The sequence below is a fragment of the Rhinopithecus roxellana genome, chromosome 12 (genome assembly GCF_007565055.1).
Source record: "Rhinopithecus roxellana isolate Shanxi Qingling chromosome 12, ASM756505v1, whole genome shotgun sequence".
In the NCBI taxonomy this organism is placed as follows: Eukaryota; Metazoa; Chordata; class Mammalia; order Primates; family Cercopithecidae; genus Rhinopithecus; species Rhinopithecus roxellana.
The window spans coordinates 71,009,871-71,031,347 of record NC_044560.1 but is presented as its reverse complement, the minus strand read 5'-3'; the positions used below and the strand labels follow the sequence as shown (position 1 = coordinate 71,031,347).

Genomic DNA, 21,477 nt, shown 5'->3' with positions numbered 1-21,477 from the left:
AGTTTTTTTATTGCCTTTTTTTTTTTTTTTTTTTTTTTTTTAGTTTTTCACCAAAAAATAAGGCTTGAGTCTTTAGAGCAGTGGTCGGCTAACTTTTCTGTAAAATACCAGATGGTGATTATTTATGGTTTTGCATAAGTAAATGGGTGGGGCTATGTACCAATAACACTTAATTTTCAAAAACAGGTGGCACACACAAGCTATAGTTTGCAGACTTTTGCTTTATAGAAACATTGGTCAAAGTTTCATTATATACATGCTTTATTTTACATACATTTATAAGAATCATAAGGATTAGATTGCATATGTTAGAATCTTGAAATAATTATGTAGTGTTTCAAAATATTACACGATGAATCCTGAGAGGACCCACAGACCATCTGAAGGAAGTGGACTGCTCCTGCAGGACCCAGGAAACACTCCAAATATTCTGCCCCAACTGCAGAAGTGGGAAAAGGAGACTCTTCTCTCTGGAACACACACCCCCACTGGAGAAGCTGAAGATCTGTGTGCAGGAGAAGTTTCCGACTTTAGCTGAAGCTGAGTCAGGTTAGAGAGCCAAGCAAAATACAGGGGTAGAGGAAGCAGCTGGAAGGCCCTGGGAGCTTGCTGGGTCCCCAGCAGCCCATTCTTGCCTGGCACCACAGGGATCTATCAGGAGGTCAGCCAGAGGAGCCTCTTGCCAGAACTCAGGGAAGTCACAAATCCAGCATGCAAACTTCATAGGAGGGTGAAGAACTAAAGTCCTTTTCTTTCTCAGCTGGCCGGTGGAAAGCCTCAGGTAAATTTTCAAGCCCCCTTGCCCTCTGCCTGGAAACAGACTCAGGGCTGTTAGTGGGTGTGGGGGAAGTGGGAGTGAGACCAGCCTTCCAGTTTGCATCAGAGCTGGGTGAGGCCTGTGACTGCTAGCTTCCTCCACTCCCCTGACAACCTGCATGACTCAGCAGAGGCAGCCATAATCCTCCTAGGTACACAACTCCAGTGACCTGGGAATCTCACTCCCACCCCCTACAGCAGCCACAGCAAGACCCACCCAAGGAGAGGCTGAGCTCAGACACTCCTAGCCCCGCCTCAACCTCATGGTCCTTCTCCATCCACCCTGGTAGCAAAAGACAAAGGGCATTTAATCTTGGGAGTTCTAGGACCCTGCCCACCATCACTCCCTCTCCCACTGATGCTTTCTGGACAGTGCCACCTCCTTGCAGGAGACCAACAAGCACAAAAATAGAGCATTAAATTACCAAAGCCAACGATCTTCATGGAGTCCATTTCACCCTCCACCACCTCCACCGGAACAGGCGCTGGTATTGTAGCAGGATGAGCCGCAGACAAAACTCCTCAGACACTGAGTTAAAGAAGGAAGGGGTTTATTCAGCTGGGGGCATTGGCAAGACTCCTGTCTCAAGTGCTGAGCTCCCAGAGTGAGCAATTCCTGTCCCTTTTACGGGCTCACAACTCTAAGGGGGTGTGTGTGAGAGGGTCATGATCGATTGAGCAAGCAGCAGGTACATGACTGGGGGCTGCATGCACCAGTAATTAGATAGGAACAAAACAACATAGGGATTTTCACAGTGCATTTCTATACAATGTCTGTAATCTATTGATAACATAACCCATTAGGTCACGGGTTGATCTTTAACTACTAGGCCCAGGGTGTGGTACTGGGCCATCTGCCTGTGGATTTCCTTTCTGCCTTTTAGTTTTTACCTCTTCTTTCTTTGGAGGCAGAAATTGGGCATAAGACGATAGGAGGGGTGGTCTCCTCCCTTATTCCCCCCTTTTGAGACTCTCACTCATTTTATTAGTAGGAGTTGTCACTTTCATTTTCACTACCCATGTCTTCTTGCAAGACAGATCGATAGTGATTCATAGTATACTTGTGCTGAAGCATTTTGGTGAACTAAGGTAGTGATGAAGCTTTTTATCATTTGAAGAAGTGCAGGTATCAAACAAGGGAGCAGTAGGTAGGTTCCTATTATTATTATAACTGCTATTATAAGAGTTTTAAATCCTCCTAGTGCTGGGAACCATTTTCCAAACATGTCCCCAGGATCAAATTCATGCCACACTTGCATGGGCACATGTGTCAGTTTTGTCATATCTCTAACTATGTCTTCAACTACTTGCCCTTGATCATCTATTTGTAGACAGCAATTAATAAGGTTAAATTTCCCACAGACCTTTCCTTCAGCTGCTAGCAAGTAGTTGAGAGCCAATCTATTTTGATAGGTAGCATTTCTCATCTGAGTTTCTTGCAGGGCCAGAATAGTCAAGGCTTTGCCAGTTTTATTAGTGATTACTTCAAAGATAGCTTGTAACCATATGATTTGGTTGATCATATAAATGGGGGTCCGGTATCCCCATGAGCTGTCTTGTGCCCAAGTAGCAGGGCCATAATATTGTATGATTCTCTCAGGGGGCTATTCACCATCTTTCCAATTTCCTATAGCTATGCTTCTCTTTTCATGGGAAGCATAGACAGGGAAGCCCAGGAGTTCACCTGTTTTTATGGGCAGTAAGAAGAAAGATGGTTTAATAGTGCCAATAACACAACTACCTGCCCACTAGTCAAGTAATTTGGCATAAGCTCTATGCCCACATATCCAGTATAATCCAGTGGGTGCCGTCCAGTCCCGGTGGGACTCCAGGTGGGTCCACACAGTTTGCAACTTTGGAAATTTGCTAAATGGATTCCTCTCTGTTTGATTTGAACTCCACCAAGTGACTGTTTTTGTGGTACCATTATACAGTTTCTGTCCCAGACAACTAAGTCATCCTACGGGATGAGTGAATTATTTTCCTTCTCTAGCTATGCAATATTGTCTGATAATTGAGGCTTTTAGGACCCAGAAGTTATCAGGGTGATTCTTTTGAGCTGGAATTCATCAGGAACTGGGTCTGTAGGTACTAATTCTCGAGCTTCCCATGGCCATTGATCTCCCATTACAGTTCCTCCACATATATAACATGAAGTGATATTGAGAGACTGGGCTACATGCTTAGCTAATTGCAAAAACACATTTCTTGTTTTTCCTGTAATTTCTGGTACTGGTACATTTAGTTCATCATAGAAAGTTTGAAACACTGGTTCAGGAGAGCATTTGTAAACTTCTCCTCAAATCAAGATATTTACTTGAGGATATAGTCCAGCCCCATCGATTCCTAAGGTCACACGCTCCCCTTTTTTCCAGCGAGGATCATGGGGATTGTTTATTACGAGCTCTAAGGGGTTACATTGTCCCTTAGTACAGGAAGGGCCATTTTTTCCTTTCTGAAGGTGAACTGGATCCTTTTCATTTTTTATCCAAGTGGCCCAAATGACAGAAGACCAGTATCCACATTCATTCCACACAGTCCTAATTCATGACAAATGTACCTATTTTCGGTCATATAGCCTTTCTCCCAACTAAAAGAGCCACATCCCTTTCCTAACTTATTGCTATTAACAATGGCACAGGCATCAAATTTCAAGATTATCATTTGGGCACCCCTTTTTCTTCTCTTCTGGCTAATACTTTACTTGTATCATTTATGAGTCCCCACCAGTCTTCAGTCCTTAATCTTACTTCAAAAACTGTGGATATGGGAGGCTCAGAGAGGTTATAACACACATCTGTTTGGTCGTTTCCTGGGCTACATACCTTGTACTGAGTGTCATTATATAAACATATTCCTTTTAAAGTTCCTAGGCATTCATAGTAACTATAGAACAGAAAGATTGTTTTAACTAGTTGTCCTACCTCGGTAACCTCATGTATACACTGAGAGCAGTCTTCCACGCAGGGAAAATCAGTGGAAGTTTTCACTATACAAGTCCAAATTATAAGGAAAATGAGTTCCACGATGATTCTCCTCATGTTTCGGCCGTGCATAGACCAGTCAGCTTCTGGGTGTGACTGGAGCAGGGCTTGTCGTCCTTCTCAGAGTCACTTTGCAGGGGTTGTCCGGGCTCAGTTTTGCCTCCCAGGTTTCATCGGCTGCAGGTTTCACACGGCTGTGGTGGATCCAGGTTGGGATTCCTTCTACCTTTACAGCCATGGGGGTGGTCAGGATGATGATCTAAGGTCCTTTCCACTGTGGCTGCAAAGGGGCTACGTTCCAGTCCTTGATCCACACGCGATCACCTGGAGAGAAAGGGTGAACTGGGGAGAATAAGCTGATGGGACACCTCTCATTTACCCAAGTTGAGATTGTTTGTGCAATTTTTCCTAAAGCCTGTAGCTATCGCTGTAATTCAACTTCACCTAACTCTCGGGGAGTGCCTGGAAGCCCCTGTAGTATAGGAGGAGGCCTATGATACAGTATTTCATAAGGGGAGTATCCTGTTTTCTTAGAAGGAGTGCACCTAATTTTAAACAATACTATAAGAAGGGCCTTTATCCACTTTAATCCTGTTTCCTGACATATTTTCCCTAAACTATTTTTGACAGTTCGATTCATTTGCTCCACCTTTCCTGAACTTTGAGGTCGGTAGGCGGCATGTAGCTTCCAAGGTGATTCCTAATGCTTTTGCTGTCTTCTGTACCAACTCAGTCACAAATGCCGGCCCGTTATCTGAGCTGATTCGTAAGGGCAGTGCAAACCTAGGAATAAGATCTCAGAGAAGCACACGGGTTACCTCATAGGCCTTTTCAGTTCGTGTTGGATAAGCCTCCACCCACCCAGAGTAAGTACACACAAGAACCAGCAAATACTTGTTACCTCCACATTTTGGCATTTCTGTGAAATCCACCTGAAGATCTTCAAAAGGAGCTGCTCTATAAGCTTGTATGCTGGGTGGAACACTAGGGCCTTGCCTCGCATTGTACTGTCGGCAAGTAACGCACCGTTATGCTACTGCTTTGGCAAGGGCTGGCAAGTGTGAGATGTAGAAGTACCGACCTAACAATTTTTCAAGTGACTCTTGACCTAGGTGAGTGGTTTTGTGCATAGCCAATACTATTGTGGCTCCCAGCAACTATGGCACAGCTATCCTCCCATCTGGCAGTCTGATCCATCCTCCTTTTATTACTTGCCCCCCTTCTGCTTGGAAGAAGTCTTTTCCTTCCTTAGAATAGGTAGGTACCAGGTCAGGTGTTTGAGGGAGTAAGGGGGCTACTACTGATGCCCGGTAAGGGGTAGATGCTGCTTTTTGAGCTTCTGAATCAGCTCGAGAGTCTCCTAAGTCCACTGAGATGGAGGCTCGCTGGTGTCCCCTGCAGTGCATGACTGCCATCCCCTGAGGTTTCCACACTGCCTCTAATAATCGTAGAATTTCTTGTTGATGTTTTATGTCCTTTCCCCCAGAGTTTAACAGACCCTTTTCCTTATATAATGCTCCATGCACTTGGAGGGTTAGAAAGGCATATCGAGAGTCAGTGTAGATGTTTACCGTCTTACCTTCACTGAGTTCTAGAGCCCGAGTTAAAGCAATGAGATCAGCCTTCTGGGCTGAAATGCCCAGTGGCAATAGTTTGGCTTCAATGACAGTATCCAAAGTTACCACCTCATATCCTGCCCATCTTTCTTCTTGTGGGTTAATGAAGCTGCTCTCATCCATGTATAACTCCCAGTCTACTGATGTTCATGACTGGTCCTGAAGGTCAGGTCTGCTAGAATAGATTGAGTCCAATACCTCAACACAGTTATGCTCGACTGGGCTCTCTGATACTGGGAGCAGGGTGGCGGGGTTTAGGGTGTTACAGACCTCAACAGTTATGTGGGAATTTTCACATAGCAAGCTTTGGTACTTGGTTAATCTAGCATTTGTTAGCCAATGATGCCCTTTGGTATTCATCAAAGTTACCACAGTATGGGGAGCCTTTATATTCAAGTTTTGCCCAAGGGTTAGTTTATCTGCTTCTTGTGCTAACAGGGCTGTTGCTGCCAGGGCCCTTAGACATGGTGGCCAGCCTTTGGAAACTCCATCTAGTTGTTTTGAGAGATAGGCCACTGGCCTTGGCCAGGGCCCCACAGTCTGGGTTAAAACTCCAACTGCCATTTTTTCTCTTTCTGACACATAGAGTGTAAAGGGCTTTGTCAAATTGGGTAGTCCTAGGGCTGAGGCCAACAAAACTTTTTCCTTTAACTTACAAAAGGCTTGCTGTTGTAGAGACCCCCATTCAAAAGGCTCCCAGTCACCCCACTTTGTAACCCCGTACAAAGGTTTGGCTAGTACTGCAAAGTTTGGAATGCATAATCTGCAAAACCCCACAGCTCCTAGGAATTCCCTTACTTGCCTTCTGGTTTTAGGTTCTGGTAGGCTGCAGATGACCTGCTTTCTTTCTGACCCCAGGCTGCACTCCCCTTTCTGAATAGTGAATCCCAGGTAGCGTACCTGCTGTCTGCAGATCTGAGCTTTCTTCTTGGACATCTTATACCCACAGTCCTCCAGGTGCCAAAGCAGGGCATCAGTCCCTTTTGCGCACCCAACTGCCATGGAGTGTCCCAGCAGAAGGTCATCCACGTACAGGAGCAAGACGCAGCGTAGGTCTTTAGCAGGAAACTTTTGCAGGTCTCAAGCCAGGGCCTCCCCAAAGATAGTAGGGGAGTTCTTGAACCCTTTGGGAAGCCGGGTCCAAGTGTACTGAGTAGTGACACCTGACTCCAGATCTTCCCACTGAAAGGCAAATAACTTCTGGCTCTCAGGAGCTATTCTGATGCTAAAGAAGGCATCTTTTAACTCCAGACAGGTAAACCAGCTGTTCTCAGCTGGCAGCAGCCCTAACAATGTGTAAGGGTTAGGAACTGTTGGGTGCAGAGTCCCTGTAGCTTGGTTGACCAAGCGCAAGTCCTGTACTGGCCGGTGGTCCTTGTTCCCTGGCTTAGGGACAGGCAGGAGGGGGGTGTTCCATGGAGACTGGCAAGGAACTATAATTCCATAGGCTTTCAAGCACCTGAGATGAACCTGGATTCCTTCGAGAGCTTCTCTGGGAACTGGATACTGCTTTTGTCTAATTGGTTGGGCCCCAGCCTTAACTTCCATGAGTACGGGGGCTTGGTTGACCGCCAGTCCCGGAGGGTTATCCCCTGCCCATACTCAGGGCCATCACTTAACCAGAGCTGGTTTTATCTCTTGGCCTGGCTTGGTTAGAAAAAGTCTCCATCTTTCTTCCTGGGGGACCGTAAGGGCCGTGATAACTCTGTTCCCGGTAACTTTAGCTGTAAAGAGCCCTGTTTTGTAAAGGAGATGGTGGCTCTCAGCTTGCTAAGCAAGTCTCTTCCTAGCAAGGGCAAGGAACAACCAGGCATGTACAAGAACTGGTGAACTATCTCATGTCCCCCCACCAAGCAGGCCCGTGGTAGACAGAAAGCCTGCTTAGTGGAAACTCCTGTTGCTCCAATTATATCAATGGGTTTCTTGGATAAGGGGGTGACCGGGGTGGTCACTACTGAAGTGTTCAGCACCAGTATCGACCAAAAACTTAATGTCCTTGCCCCCAATTGTAATCCTGACCGTGGGCTCCTTGTGGGCACTTGAGCCTGGTCCCCTTCAGTCCAGTAGCCCTTCAGCCAGATTTAACAAAGCTCCCTCACCTTTATCTGAGGTATTTTGTTCCAAACTACCTTACTTTTCCTTCAGTTGGGGACACTTATCTTTCCAATGTCCTATTTCCTTACAATAGGAGCATTGGTTATGTTGCAAGCATGGGCGATTAAACTAGGTATTCTTCCCTGAACCCCTCTTTCCCTTTCCTTTCAGTGGAATTCCCTTTAATGGCCACAGCCAGTAAGTCAGCGTTTCACCTAGCCTGGCATTCACCTTCCTTATGGCTTTCTCTGTGGCTTGTTACATCTCTATTCACAAACACTTGATTGGCTATTTCCAGTAACTGTGAGGTATTCATATCCGCAAACCCAGCCTGTTTCTGCAATATTCTCCTGATATCATCTGTGCTTTGACTAACTAAGGCCATGTTAATCATGCGCTGATTTTCACAGCTATCTGGATCAAAAGGAGTTTACATACTGTAAGCCTCACACAGTCTTTCATAGAATTGCGCTGGACTCTCCTCTTTTCCTTGGATGACCTCAGAGACCTTATTTACATTTGTAGCCTTTTGAGCCCCTTTCTTTAGACCTTCTATTAATGCCTCATGGTACCATATTAGCCTCTCCATGTCTGGTCCCTCATCCGGGTCCCATTGGGGGTCTGTTCCTGGCAGTTGAATTCTTTTTTTTTTTTTTTTTTTTGAGATGGAGTCTCGCTCTGTCGCCCAGGCTGGAGTGCAGTGGCCGGATCTCAGCTCACTGCAAGCTCTGCCTCCCAGGTTTATGCCATTCTCCTGCCTCAGCCTCCGGAAGTAGCTGGGACTACAGGCGCCCCCCACCTCGCCCAGCTAGTTTTTTCTATTTTTTATTCTTGGGAGTTTTGGTAATCGGCTGGGACATGCTCCTCTAGTCACTTAGTTGCCGCCTGGAGCATCCTTTGCCTTTCATCTGTATTAAAGAGGTACATGAGCAGCTGGTGGCAATCAGTCCAAGTAGGATTATGAGTCTGTATAATAGTTTGGAGCAAGTCAATTAAAGCTTGAGGCTTTTCAGTGTAAGATGGAGTATTATTTTTTTTTCCAATTGAGGAGGTCAGCAGAGGTGAAAGGTTGAAAGGCATGCCTTTACACCATGTGTCCATCCTCATCTACCCCAGTATATCGCTGCTCTCTCAGGGGCATTTGGATTCCAGTTTTGGGTTGCAAGCGAGCTGCCAAGGGAGGAGTTTCTCCCACAGCTTCACTTCCTCTCTTGTCTACTCTGGGTGGTCTAGGGGTGTGGTCATCTGGTGGAGGTGGAGGTGTTGTGGGCTCAGGGGTGGGGAGCTCTACCTCCCGATAAAGAGGGGGTATTGCTGGTACCAGTTCCTGCCATGATTCTTCTGGTGTTGGGTCGGACAGGACTTTTTGGTGCTGACTTCCCTCGGCAGGTGGAGCGAAGACCTTCCTTAACTAACTGTCCCTTTGCTACTAGTACTGCTGCTGCCTGCCCTCTTAACCACTGTGAGGGGTTCAAAACTAGCTGTAACAAAGAATCTATATATGGGAACTGATCTGGGTACCCTGACTAACAGGTTACCCTGTGCCGTGCCTTCACGACAAGGGACCTGTCCAGGCTTCCTTCTGATGGCCAACCCACCTCTAATGCTGGCCAGTCTATCTCACACAAAGTTCTAAGTTTTCCTGGTGTCATGATGACTCCATAGTCTCCCTTAAATCCCTTTTTGAAATTTTTCAACATAGTTCCTAGTGGGGTGGGCTTACTTTGTGCCTGACCCATGTTTCCTTGAGACAAAACACCACGCTCACACCACACACACACCACAAAACAAAGAATGGGTAAAAAGGACACACACACACACTTTTATAGTTCATGTCCAAACCAGAATCAAAAACCAAAATCAGAGTATCAAGAAATCTAAGCCAGGTCAAAACCAAAACCACAGTATTAAGCAATCCAAGTCAAGTCAAAAACCAAAACCAAAGTGCCAGTACAGACGCACCATGGGTGATCAGGCCACGCTTCCACTGAAATGGAGTAGGCAAGTTCCCAGGACCAGTCCTGTCAAGCAATTTAAACCAAGTCAAAACCAAAACCAAAGTGCCAATAAAGGCATGCTGTGGGCGATCAGGCCATGCTTCCACTCAAATGGAGTGGGCAAGTTCTCAAGACTAGTCTCACCAAGTTTCAGACGTCCTGGACTCCAAGTACCAGTTCCTTCCTGGTGTTCAGCCACTGCATTGATCCTCCATGGTGGCCTGCTACACACTGCTCTGGCGAGGCGTCCCACGGGGGCAAATGCCTACCCGGGAGTGCTCTCAGGATCCGCATCTCTCAGGCTGGTCAGAGTCCCCCACAGGAATGTTCCATAGGGCAGGCTTAAGCCACCTAAGGAGCTGCCTTGAACATCCGCCAATCACCTCACTTCCCGGTCAGGGAGTCAAGAAATGTAGCAGGACGAGCCACAGACAAAACTCCTCAGACACCGAGTTAAAGAAGGAAGGGCTTTATTCAGCTGGGAGCTTCAGCAAGACTCACATCTCCAACAACTGAGCTCCCCGAGTGAGCAATTCCTGTCCCTTTTTAAGGGCTCACAACTCGAAGAGGGTCCATGTGAGAGGGTTGTGATCGATTGAGCAAGCAGGGGGCACATGACTGGGGGCTGTATGCACAGCAAATTAGAACTGGAACAGAATAGGACAGGGACCTTCACAGTGCTTTACCATAAAATGTCTGTAGTCTATTGATAACATAACCTTAGGTCAGGGGTCAGTCTTTAACTACCAGACCCAGGGTGTGGCGCCGGGCTGTCTGCTTGTGGATTTCATTTCTGCCTTTTAATTTTTACTTCTTCTTTCTTTGGAGGCAGAAATTGGGCATAAGACAATATGAGGGGTGGTTTCCTCCCTTAGTATCCATGGCTGAGAGACCCAGTACTAGCCTGGAGCTGGGTAGACGCACTGGCTGGCTAGACTCAGAAGAGAGACAACAATCACTACAGTTCGGCTCACAGGAGTCATACCCATAGGAAAAGGGGGAGAGTACTACATCAAGGGAACACTCCGTGGGACAAAAGAATCTGAACAACAGGCTTCGGCCTTAGACCTTCCCTCTGACAGAGCCTACCCAAATGAGAAGGTACCAAAAAACCAGCTCTGGTAATATGACAAAACAAGGCCCTTCAATACCCCCCAAAAATCATCCTGGTTCACCAGGAATGGATCCAAACCAAGAAGAAATCCTGATTTATCTGAAAAAGTATTCAGGAGGTTAGTTACTAAGCTAATCAGGGAGGGACCAGAGAAAGGTGAAGCACAAAGCAAGGAAATCCAAAAAATGATTCAAGAAGTGAAGGTATGAATATTCAATAAAATAGACAGCTTAAAGAAAAACAATCAACAATTCAGGAAACTTTGGAAACACTTTTAGATGTGCAAAATGCTTTGGAAAGTCTCGGCAATAGAATTGAACAAGCAGAAGAAAGAAATTCAGAGCTCAAAGACAAGGTCTTTGAATTAACCCAATCCAACAAAGACAAAGAAAAAAGAATAAGAAAATATGAACAAATCCTCCAAGAAGTCTGGGATTATGTTAAATGACCAAACCTAAGAATAATGAGTGTTCCTGGGCAAGAAGAGAATTCTAAAAGCTTGGAAAACATATTTGGGAGAATAATCGAGGAAAACTTCCCCAACCTAGCTAGAGACCTAGACATGCAAATACAAGAAGCACAAAGAACACCTGGGAAATTCATCACAAAAAGATCTTTACCTAGGCACGTTGTCATCAGGTTATCCAAAGTTAAGATGAAGGAAAAAAATCTTAAGAATCCAAAGTTAAGACGAAGGAAAAAAATATTACCTGGTGAAACAGAAGCAACAGGTAACCTATAAAGGAAAACCTATCAGATTAACAGCAGATTTCTCAGCAGAAACCCTACAAGCCAGAAGGCATTGGGGCCCTATCTTCAGGCTCTTCAAACAAAACAATTATCAGCCAAGAATTCTGTATCCTGCAAAACTAAGCATCATATGTGAAAGAAAGAAACAGTCATTTTTAGACAAAAAAAAATGCTGAGAGAATTCACCATTACCAAGCCACCACTATAAGAACTGCTAAAAGGAGGTTAAATTGTGAAACAAATTTTGGAAACACATCAAAACAGAACCTCTTTAAAGCATAAATCACACAGGACCTCCAAAACAAAAACACAAGGTAAAAAGCAAAAGCAAAAAAAAAAAAAAAAACACAAAGTACACAGGCAACAATGAGCATAAAGAACACAACGATTACCTCACATTTCAATACTAACATTGAATGTAAATCACCTAAATGCTCCACTTAAAAGATACAGAACTGCAGAAAGGATAAGAACTCACCAATCAACTATCCACTGTCTTCAGGAGACTTGCCTAACACATAAGGACGCATATAAAGTTAAAGGTGTGGGAAAAGGCATTTCATGCAAATGGACACCAAAAGCGACCAGAGGTAGCTATTCTTATATCAAGCAAAAAACTTTAAAGCAACAGTGGTTAAAAGAGACAAAGATGGACATTATATAATGATAAAAGGCCTTGTCCAACAGGAAAATATCACAATCCTAAACATATATGCACCTAACACTGGAGCTCCAAATTTATAAAATAATTACTAATAGACCTAAGAAATGGGATAGACAGCAATACAATAATAGTGGAGGACTTCAATACTCCACTGACAGCACTAGACAGGTCATCGAGACAGGTCATCAAGATAGAAAAACAACAAATAAACAATGGATTAACTGTACTTTGGAACAAATGGACTTAACAGATACATACAGAAAATTTCTTCCAACAACCTCAAAATACACATTCTATTCAACAGCGCATGGAGCTTTCTCCAAAATGGACCACATGATAGGCCATTAAATGAGCCTCAATAAATTTTAAAAAATTAAAATTATATCAAGCATACTCTCAGACCACAGTGCAATAAAACTGGAAATCAACTCCAAAGGAAACCTTCAAAACCATGCAAATACATGGAAATTAAATAACCTGCTCCTGAAAGAGCATTGGGTCAAAACCAAAATCAAGATGGAAATTTAAAAATTCTTCAAACTGAATGACAATAATGACACAACCTATCAAAACCTCTGGGATACAGCAAAGGCAGTGCTAAGGAGAAAGTTCATAGCCCTAAACACCTACATCAGAAAGTCTGAAAGAGCACAAACAGACAATCGAAGGTCACACCCCAAAGAATTAGAGAAACAAGAACAAACCAAACCCAAACCCAAACCCAAACCCAGCAGAAGAAAGGAAATAACCAAGATCAGAGAAATAAATGAAATTGAAAAAAATTACAAAGATAAATGAAACAAAAACCTGGTTCTTTGAAAAGATAAATAACATTGATAGACCATTAGCAAGATTAGCTAAGAAAAGAAGAGAGAAAATCCAAATAACTTCACTAAGAAACAAAACAGGAGGTATTAAAACTGACACCACTGAAATACAAAAAAATCATTCAAGGCTACTATAAACACTTTTATGCACATACACTAGAAAACCTAGAAGAGATAGATAAATTCCTGGAAAAATACAACCCACCTAGCTTAAATCAGGAAGAATAAGATACCCTGAACAGACCAATAACAAGCAGCGAGATTGAAATAGCAATTTAAAAATTACCAACAAAAAAAGTCCAGGACCAGAAGGATTCACAGCAGAATTCTACCAGACATTCAAAGAATTGGGACCAATCCTTTTGACACTATTCCACAAGCTAGAGAAAGAAGGAACCCTTCCTAATTCATTCTATAAAGCCAGCATCATCCTAATATCAAAATGAGGAAAAGACACAACCAAAAAAGAAAACTACAGACTGACATCCTGGATGAACGTAGATGCTCAAATCCTTAACAAAATACTAGCTAACCAAATCCAACAACATATTATTATGGGTGGGTCTTTGTTCTTAGAGCTCCCAAGATGAGGCGGGCCACTCCCAAGATGGCAGCAGACCTTTTGTTCTCTGACCTGGGGTTCTTAGCCTCATGGATTCCAAGGAATGGAACCTTGGGCCATGTGGTGAGTGTAATAGCTCTATTAGAAGCCGTGGGTCATGGAAGAGAACCGTGGAACCCAGTAACTAGTGTTCAGCTCACTTAGGACGAACCCTGGGCCCTTAGCCATACAGGAACAATGCCCAGCCCAACCAGGCTCAACCAGGAGCGGCAATGGGCGCCTCACTGGATGTTCCTTGTACGCCAGTTTTGCTGAAAGTTTTAATCATAAAGGGATGCTTGATTTTGTTGAATGCTTTTTCTGCATCTATTGAGATGATCATGTGATTTTTGTTTTTAATTCTGTTTATGTGATGTACCACATTTATTGACTTGCATATGTTAAATCATCCCTGCATCCTTGGTATGAAACCTACTTGATCATGGTGGATTATCTTTTTAATATTGAGATACAGGACTAGCTGGATTTCCTAGGTCAACTAAGAATTCCTAAGCCTAGCTAGGAAAGGTGACCGCACCCACCCTTAAACATGGGGCTTGTAACTCAGTTCACACCTGACCAATCAGTTAGTAAAAAGGGCTCACTAAAATACAAATTAGGCTAAAGCAGGAGGTAAAGAAATAGTCAAATCATATATTGCCTGGGAGCACAGGGGGAGGGGCAATGATCAGGATATAAAACCAGGCATTCAAGCAGGGAGCAGCAACCCCCTTTGGGTCCCCTCCCACTGTATGGGAGCTCTGTTTTCACTCTATTAAATCTTGCAACTGCACATTCTTCTGGTCCATGTTTGTTCCAGCTTGAGCTGAGCTATCACTCGCCATCCACCACTGCTGATCACCGCCGTTGCAGACCCACCGCTGACTTCTAGCCCTCCGGATCCAGCAGGTTGTCCAGCAGCAGAGTAAACAGACAACCCACAGAGTGGGAGAAAATCTTCACAATCTATACATCTGACAAAGGACTAATATCCAGAATCTACAACGAACTCAAACAAATCAGTAAGAAAAAAAACAAAGAAACCCATCAAAAAGTAGGCTAAGGACATGAATAGACAATTCTCAAAAGAAGACATACAAATGGCCAATAATCATATGGAAAAATGCTCAGCATAACTAATGATCAGGGAAATGCGAATCAAAACCACAATGCAATACCATCTTACTCCTACAAGAATAGCCATAATCAAAAAATCATAAAACAGTAGATGTAGGCATGGATGCAGTGAACAGGAATGCTTCTACACTGCTGGTGGGAATGTAAACTAGTACAGCAACTATGGGAAACAATGTGGAGATTTCTTAAAGAACTAAGAATTGAACTACCAGCAATTTGATCCAGCAATCCCACTACTGGGTATCTACCCACAGGAAAAGAAGTCATTATTTGAAAAAGACACTTGCACATGCATGTTTATAGTAGCACAATTCACAACTGCAAAATCATGGAACCAACCCAAATGCTCATCAATCAATGACTGGGTAAAGAAACTGTGGTATATATATACAATGGAATACTATGCAGCCATAAAGAGGAATGAATTAACAGCATTTACAGTAACCTGGATGAGATTGGTGACTATTATTCTAAGTGAAGTAACCCAGGAAAGGAAAACCAAACATCGTATGTTCTCACTAATATGTGGGAGCTAAGCTATGAGGATGCAAAGGCATAAGAATGATACAATGGGCTTTGGGGACTTGCGGGGGAAGAGTAGGAGAGGGGCAAGGGATAAAAAGACTACAAATATGGTGCAGTGTATACTGCTCAGGTGATTGTTGCACCAAAGTCTCACAAATCACCACTGAAGAAATTACTCATGTAACCAAATACCACCTGTACCCCAGTAACTTATGGAAAAAATAAATAAATATTACATGATGAGAAAAAAGCAGGAAAGCAGTTATGCCATTCAATCCACATTAATAACTGTCTTTCCTGATTGCTTAGGGGCCTTTTTTTTTTAATCATGAACTCCCTCCTTTCCCATCAAATGGAAATGCCTCTTCACAGTTGAGCATGGTGCTCCCAAGCAGTATTTCTTCACCTGAACTGAAACTTCATAGGGGACCAGTAAAGACCACAACATATAGATGGTATGTTTTTGTAGATATGCTTTAATAGGGTTTGGCTGTGTTCCCACCCAAATCTTATCTTTAATTGTACTCCCATCATTCCCACGTGTTGTTGGAGGTATGCAGTGGGAGATAATTTGAATCATGGGGGCGGTTTCCTCCATACTGTTCTCATGGCAGTGAATACGTCTCACGAGATCTGATGGTTTTATCAGGGGTTTCTGCTTTTGCATCTTCCTCATTTTCTCTTGCTGCCACCATGTAAGAAGAACCTTTTACTTCCTGCCATGATTCTGAGGCCTCCCCAGCCATGTGGAACTGCAAATCCAATAAAACCTCTTTTTCTTCCCAGTCTCAGCTATATCTTTATCACCAGCATGAAAACAGACTAATACATACTTTATCTTTTCTTTTTCAAGCTGTATTGCTACAAAGGATTAACTAAAATACATTTTTTATCATTGAAGAAACTTCACAGTAGAAAAATTTCACTCTGCCTTCAAAACCAAATAATAGTTTCTTTATCAATCATTTAAAATAAGAAAATTGAAACTCAGCAAAATTAAGTTACTTCCTCCTTAGTTTGGTAGCATCGATGTCCCTACCTGATTCCATATCATCTGACTTCTGATTTAGTGCTTTTCTTTAATATCTCCAGGAATCAAATAAAGCTCTCTCTTCAAGGAGGCATGTTGCTTTCACCAGTGCTTCTCAATCCTGATAGGCATTAAAATCACCTTATTAAGTATATAGATTCCCTGGCCCCTACCCTTCCTCTGACTTTCTGACATAGTAGGTCTGAGAGTGTCATTGAGTGCAACAATGACAAGAAAATGGCAATGCAATGCTGTTTTTCTTGCATCGTTCCTGGATCTACAACCAGGAGTATTGACCATTGGGAGCCTGATTAAGTTGGCTCTGGAGTCCTTTTGGAATGACCCTGTAGCTTTCTCTATCTATATGACAAGGTGCTTCAAGTTTCCCTTATTCATTTCCTGCCTGTTTGCTGAAGCTACCACAGCTTAAGGCCTACAATTGCTGGCCTGTATGGTATGTGTCTCTGTGCCAAAAATATTTACAGTTTACAGAAGTATTTCTTCTCTTGTTTAAGTAGTAAGTTGCTAGTTTTCCTTCTCTGAGTTTAGTGAAAGGAAATACAAGCTCCTCTGATCTACAGGGAAGGAGACATCAAATACTGAGATCCTGACCAAAAAAAAAATTAGAAATCCCTCAGTGAAACCTGTCCAATCAGTCTTATAAATGACCAGGCTCAAGAATCAACTAAGCCAAATAAAGTGATTCTACCAAAAATTTTTTTAAAAACATAAAGATTTAAGAAATACTTTTAATCTTTGATGCATTAAATAGTAAAACTGAAAATCAACATTTCAACATTCTGACAACTCTATGTGTGTAACTTCTACAACTCAGACAAATGGAGTAATTTCTGAAAAAAGCACAAACAAGCAACTAAAACTCACCCAAGTTCAAATAGATAACCTGAACTCTCATATAATTTCTAAAGCAACTGAAATGGAGTAAAAAAGTTAAGAATCTGAAAAACAAATCTCCACATCCAGATGGTTCCTCTTGACTGGTAAATCTTACTAAGCTTTTTTTTTTAAATAATACCAATTCTTTTTTTTTTTTTTTTTTTTTTTTTGAAACGGAGTCTTGCTCTGTAGCCCAGGCTGGAGTGCGGTGGCCGGATCTCAGCTCACTGCAAGCTCCGCCTCCCGAGTGTAAGCCATTCTCCTGCCTCAGCCTCCCAAGTAGCTGGGACTACAGGCACCAGCCACCTCGCCCAGCTAGTTTTTTTGTATTTTTTAGTAGAGACGGGGTTTCACCGTGTTAGCCAGGATGGTCTCTATCTCCTGACCTCGTGATCCGCCCGTCTCGGCCTCCCAAAGTGCTGGGATTACAGGCTTGAGCCACCGCGCCCGGCCAATAATACTAATTCTTAATAATTTCTTTCAGAAAATATAAAAGGGAACATTTCTCAATTCATTATATGAGCACAGCATTATCCTGATAACAAAATTAAACAAAGACAGTACAAAAGAAAACTAGACCATTATCCCTCATAAACATAGATGCAAAAATCCTCGACAAACTATTAGCAAATCAAATCCAGCAATATACAAAAATAATGCACATCAATCCAGTGGGATTCATCCTGCGGATGTAAAGCAGTTCAAAAATCAACTGGTGTAATTCACCACACTAAATGTCTAAAGAAGGAAAAAAAATCACATGATTATATAAATAGATAAAGGAGAAGCTTGATAAAATATGACATTCATATGAAAATTCAGCAAATAGGAGAGGAAATGAAATTCTTCAAACTGATAAAGGGCATCTGCAAAAACTCTACAGTTAACATCATACTTGATAAAAGGCTGAATCTTTTGCCCCTCAGATCTAGGAACAATGCAAGAATGTTCACTCTCACCACTCCCACTCAACATTACACTGGAAGTGTTAGTACAATGGAAGTGTTAGTACAACTGGAAGTGTTAGTACAATTTGGCAAGAAAAGGATATAAAAGGCATATAGATCAGAAAGCATCAAATAAAACTGTCCTTATTTGCAGGCAACATGATTGCCTATGTAGAAAATCCCAGGTAATCTACAATAAAACTCTTAGAACTAATAAATGAATTTAATACAGTCAAAAGATACAAGGTCAGCACATAAAATCAACCTCCAACAGTTTCTGTACATAAGCAAAGAACAACTGGAAACCAAAGTTTTAAAAATGATACTATTTACAACACCTACAAAAAAAAAGGAAATAAATAGATACAAATCTAACAAAGCATAAACAGGATCTATATACTAAAAACTACTAAAATATACTACTACTAAAATATACTAAAAGACCAAGAGACTGTCAGGATGGATCACAATTCCTGTATCTGCTTAGATTCCATCACCCTATAGTTCTTATAATGTTCCTTCTACTCACAGTAGAAAAGAAGTTTCAAGACCTTCTTTCTAGAATTAGCCTTAACAAAGACTAACTTTAATGTTCTCCCATGTCTTATTATATAGATTTTCCCCCCAGTCTAACTCTAAAACAGTCCTTTTAGGAAGTTAGGTAAGACTACATAGAAAACAACAATTGCTTAGGCTAGAGGTATTTATTCATTGAAGATATTTGTTATCTACAAGATACTCCGCCAAGGACTAGGAAACATGGTTGTGTTTCTCTCTTAAAGAGCTAAAAGTCTATGCTGAATACATATATTAAATAAATGAAAGAAAGTTAAATACCCAGGAAATTGACGGGAGAGCATATCTATGATTTAGGGAGTTAATCTAATCCCCCTATACCAAGATAGTTCACACAGCTCTTTAGTATGTCTTAGTCCTATTTCACCTTATCAGTCAATTCGAGAAAAGAAAGAGGGAAGGGAAGGGAAAGGAAGGGGAGGAGAGGGGAGGGGAGGGGAGGGGAAGGAAGGAAGGAAGGGAGGGAGGAAGGAAGGGAGGGAGGGAGGGAGGGAGGGAGGAAGGAAGGAAGGAAGGAAGGAAGGAAGGAAGGAAGGAAGGAAGGAAGGAAGGAAGGAAGGAAGGAAGGAAGGAGAAAGAAAGAGAAATCCAGTCAGGCATAGTAGTGTGTGCCTGTAGTCCCAGATACTCGAGAATCTAAGGAGGAAGGATTACATAAGGCCAGGAAGTCGAGACCAGCCTGGACAACAGAGCAAGACCTGCCTCTTAAAAAAAAAAAAAAAAAAAAAAGTCCTTGAAAATCTCTAAGGAGGCTGAGCATGGTGGTGCACGCGTGTAATCTCGGCACTTTGGAAGGCTGAGGCAGGAGGATTGTTTGAGCCTAGGAGTTCAACGCTGCCATGAGCTATGATCCCACCACTGCACTCCAGCCTGGGCAACACAGCAATGAGACCCTGTCTCTAAAAAATAAAAAACAAATGTAAACAAATAAAAATTGGGAGAAGGGAGACAGCAAAAGAAAGAACCTATTACTTTGACCCAAACACAATCTTAAAATAATAATAATAGATACGAGCCCTGGCTATGTTGCCCAGGCTGATCTTGAACTCCTGGGCTCACGCCAGCCTCCCAGTTCAGCTTCCCAGAGTGCTGGGATTACAGTTATGAGCTACTGCACCTGGCCCCAAACACAACTTTAATAGAGCATCAGGCAGTCAGCATCCCTCCACAGTTGAATGTACTGGATAAGTGAAAGAAATTAAGAAAGCCATGAGCACCATCTAGTGACCAGAATTTTTATTTTTCCTCACAATATTTTATCACTACCTTATATTACTGATGAGTTTGTTTAAACTTACTGCCTATCTCCCCTCCCTACTAGAAAATAAGGTCCAGCGGGCAGGGTCTTTGTCTTTTTGTTCCTCACGGCATCAGTAAAGTCTAGAAAGGTTGCCAGGCACATATATATATAATAAATAATTTTTAAAAAATGAATGAACATCTTATATACACTTTATTATACCAACTCCATTCCTAACACTTCTCCCTGAAAGTTTACCATTTAATTATTAAACATCATATTATTTCACGAGTTTGATAATTATGTATATTCTTGTGCTATTTATAATAGAACCTTCTCCCTCTACTCCCCACAAAGGATTTAATCAGTATCCCCTCTTTAAAGACCTAGAGAAGCTGGTGTTGATTAATATTTCTAACATTGCTCTAGGGATCTAACTGGCACGAAGCATGGAGCACTAACTCTGGGCCAGCATTGTGAACACTGCTACAATAAACATGGGGGTGAAGACATCCCTTTGATATACTGATTTCCTTTCTTTTGGGTATATACCCACTAGTGGGATTCCTGGATGATATGGTAGCTCTGTTTTTAGGTCTTTGTTTTGTTTTGTTTTTCAGGAACCTCCAAACTATTCTCCATAGTAGCTGTACTAATTCACATTCCTACCACCAGTGTGTGAGGCTTCCCTTTTCTCCACATCCTTGCTAGAATTTTTGTTGCCTGTCTTTTGAATGTAAGCCATTTTCACTGGGGTGAGATGATATCTCATTGTAGTTTTGCTGTGTAATTTGGATATTTTGAACCAACCTTGCACCCCAGAAATAAAGCCTTTTGGTTATGGTGGATTAGCTTTTTGGTGTGTTGCTGGATTTGATTTGTTAGTATTTTGCTGAGGACTTTTGTGTCTGTAGTCATCAGGGATGTTGGCCTGAAGTTTTCTTTTTTTGCTGTGTCTCTGCCAGGTTTTGATATCAGACTGATGCTGACCTCATGCGTTAGTAAGGAGTCCCTCCTCCTTGATTTTTCTGGAATAATTTCAGTAGGATTATTGACAGCTCTTCTTTATACATCTGGTAGAATTCGACTGTGAATCCATCTGGTCCACAGGTTTTTCTTGTTGGTAGGTATTTTATTACCGATTCAACTTGGAGCCCATTATTGGTGTGTTCAGGATTTCAATTTCTTCTTGAGAGGCTATATGTTTCTGGGAATTTATTCATTTCTTCTAGGTTTTCTAGTTTGTGTGCGTAGAGGAGTTCATAATAGTGTCTGGGTTTGTTTGTTTGTTTGTTTTCTGTAAGGTCAATGGTAGTGTCACATTTGTCATTTCTGATCGTGTTTATTTGGATCTTCTTTTTCCTTATTTATCTAATAGTCTTCCAATCTTATTTATTCTTCCAAAGAAACAACTTTTGGTTTCATTGATCTTTTGTATGGATTTTGCACCTCAGTTTCATTCAGTCAGCTTAATTTTGGTCATTTCTTTTCTGTTGCTAGCTTTGGAGTTGATGTGCTCTTGTTTTTCTAGTTCCTGTAGGTGTAATGTTAGGTTGTTCGTTTGAGATCTTTCTAACTTCTTGATGTAGGTGTTTAGCACTACAAACTTTCTTCTTATACCTGCTTTAACTGTGTTCCTAGAGATTCTGATATGTTGTATCT

The 21,477-nt window shown here is 42.2% G+C and overlaps 1 long non-coding RNA gene across 1 annotated transcript; it reads right to left on the bottom strand.

Annotated features, from left to right (window-relative positions):
- Nucleotides 1–285: 285 nt before the first annotated feature.
- On the bottom strand, nucleotides 286–9,141 carry LOC115900663. Its single transcript, XR_004060315.1, has 3 exons — nucleotides 3,741–9,141; nucleotides 1,242–1,345; nucleotides 286–505 (listed from the first exon to the last, which is right to left on the bottom strand). It is a non-coding gene; the product is annotated as an uncharacterized LOC115900663 (long non-coding RNA).
- Between the last annotated feature and the right edge of the window lie 12,336 nt (nucleotides 9,142–21,477).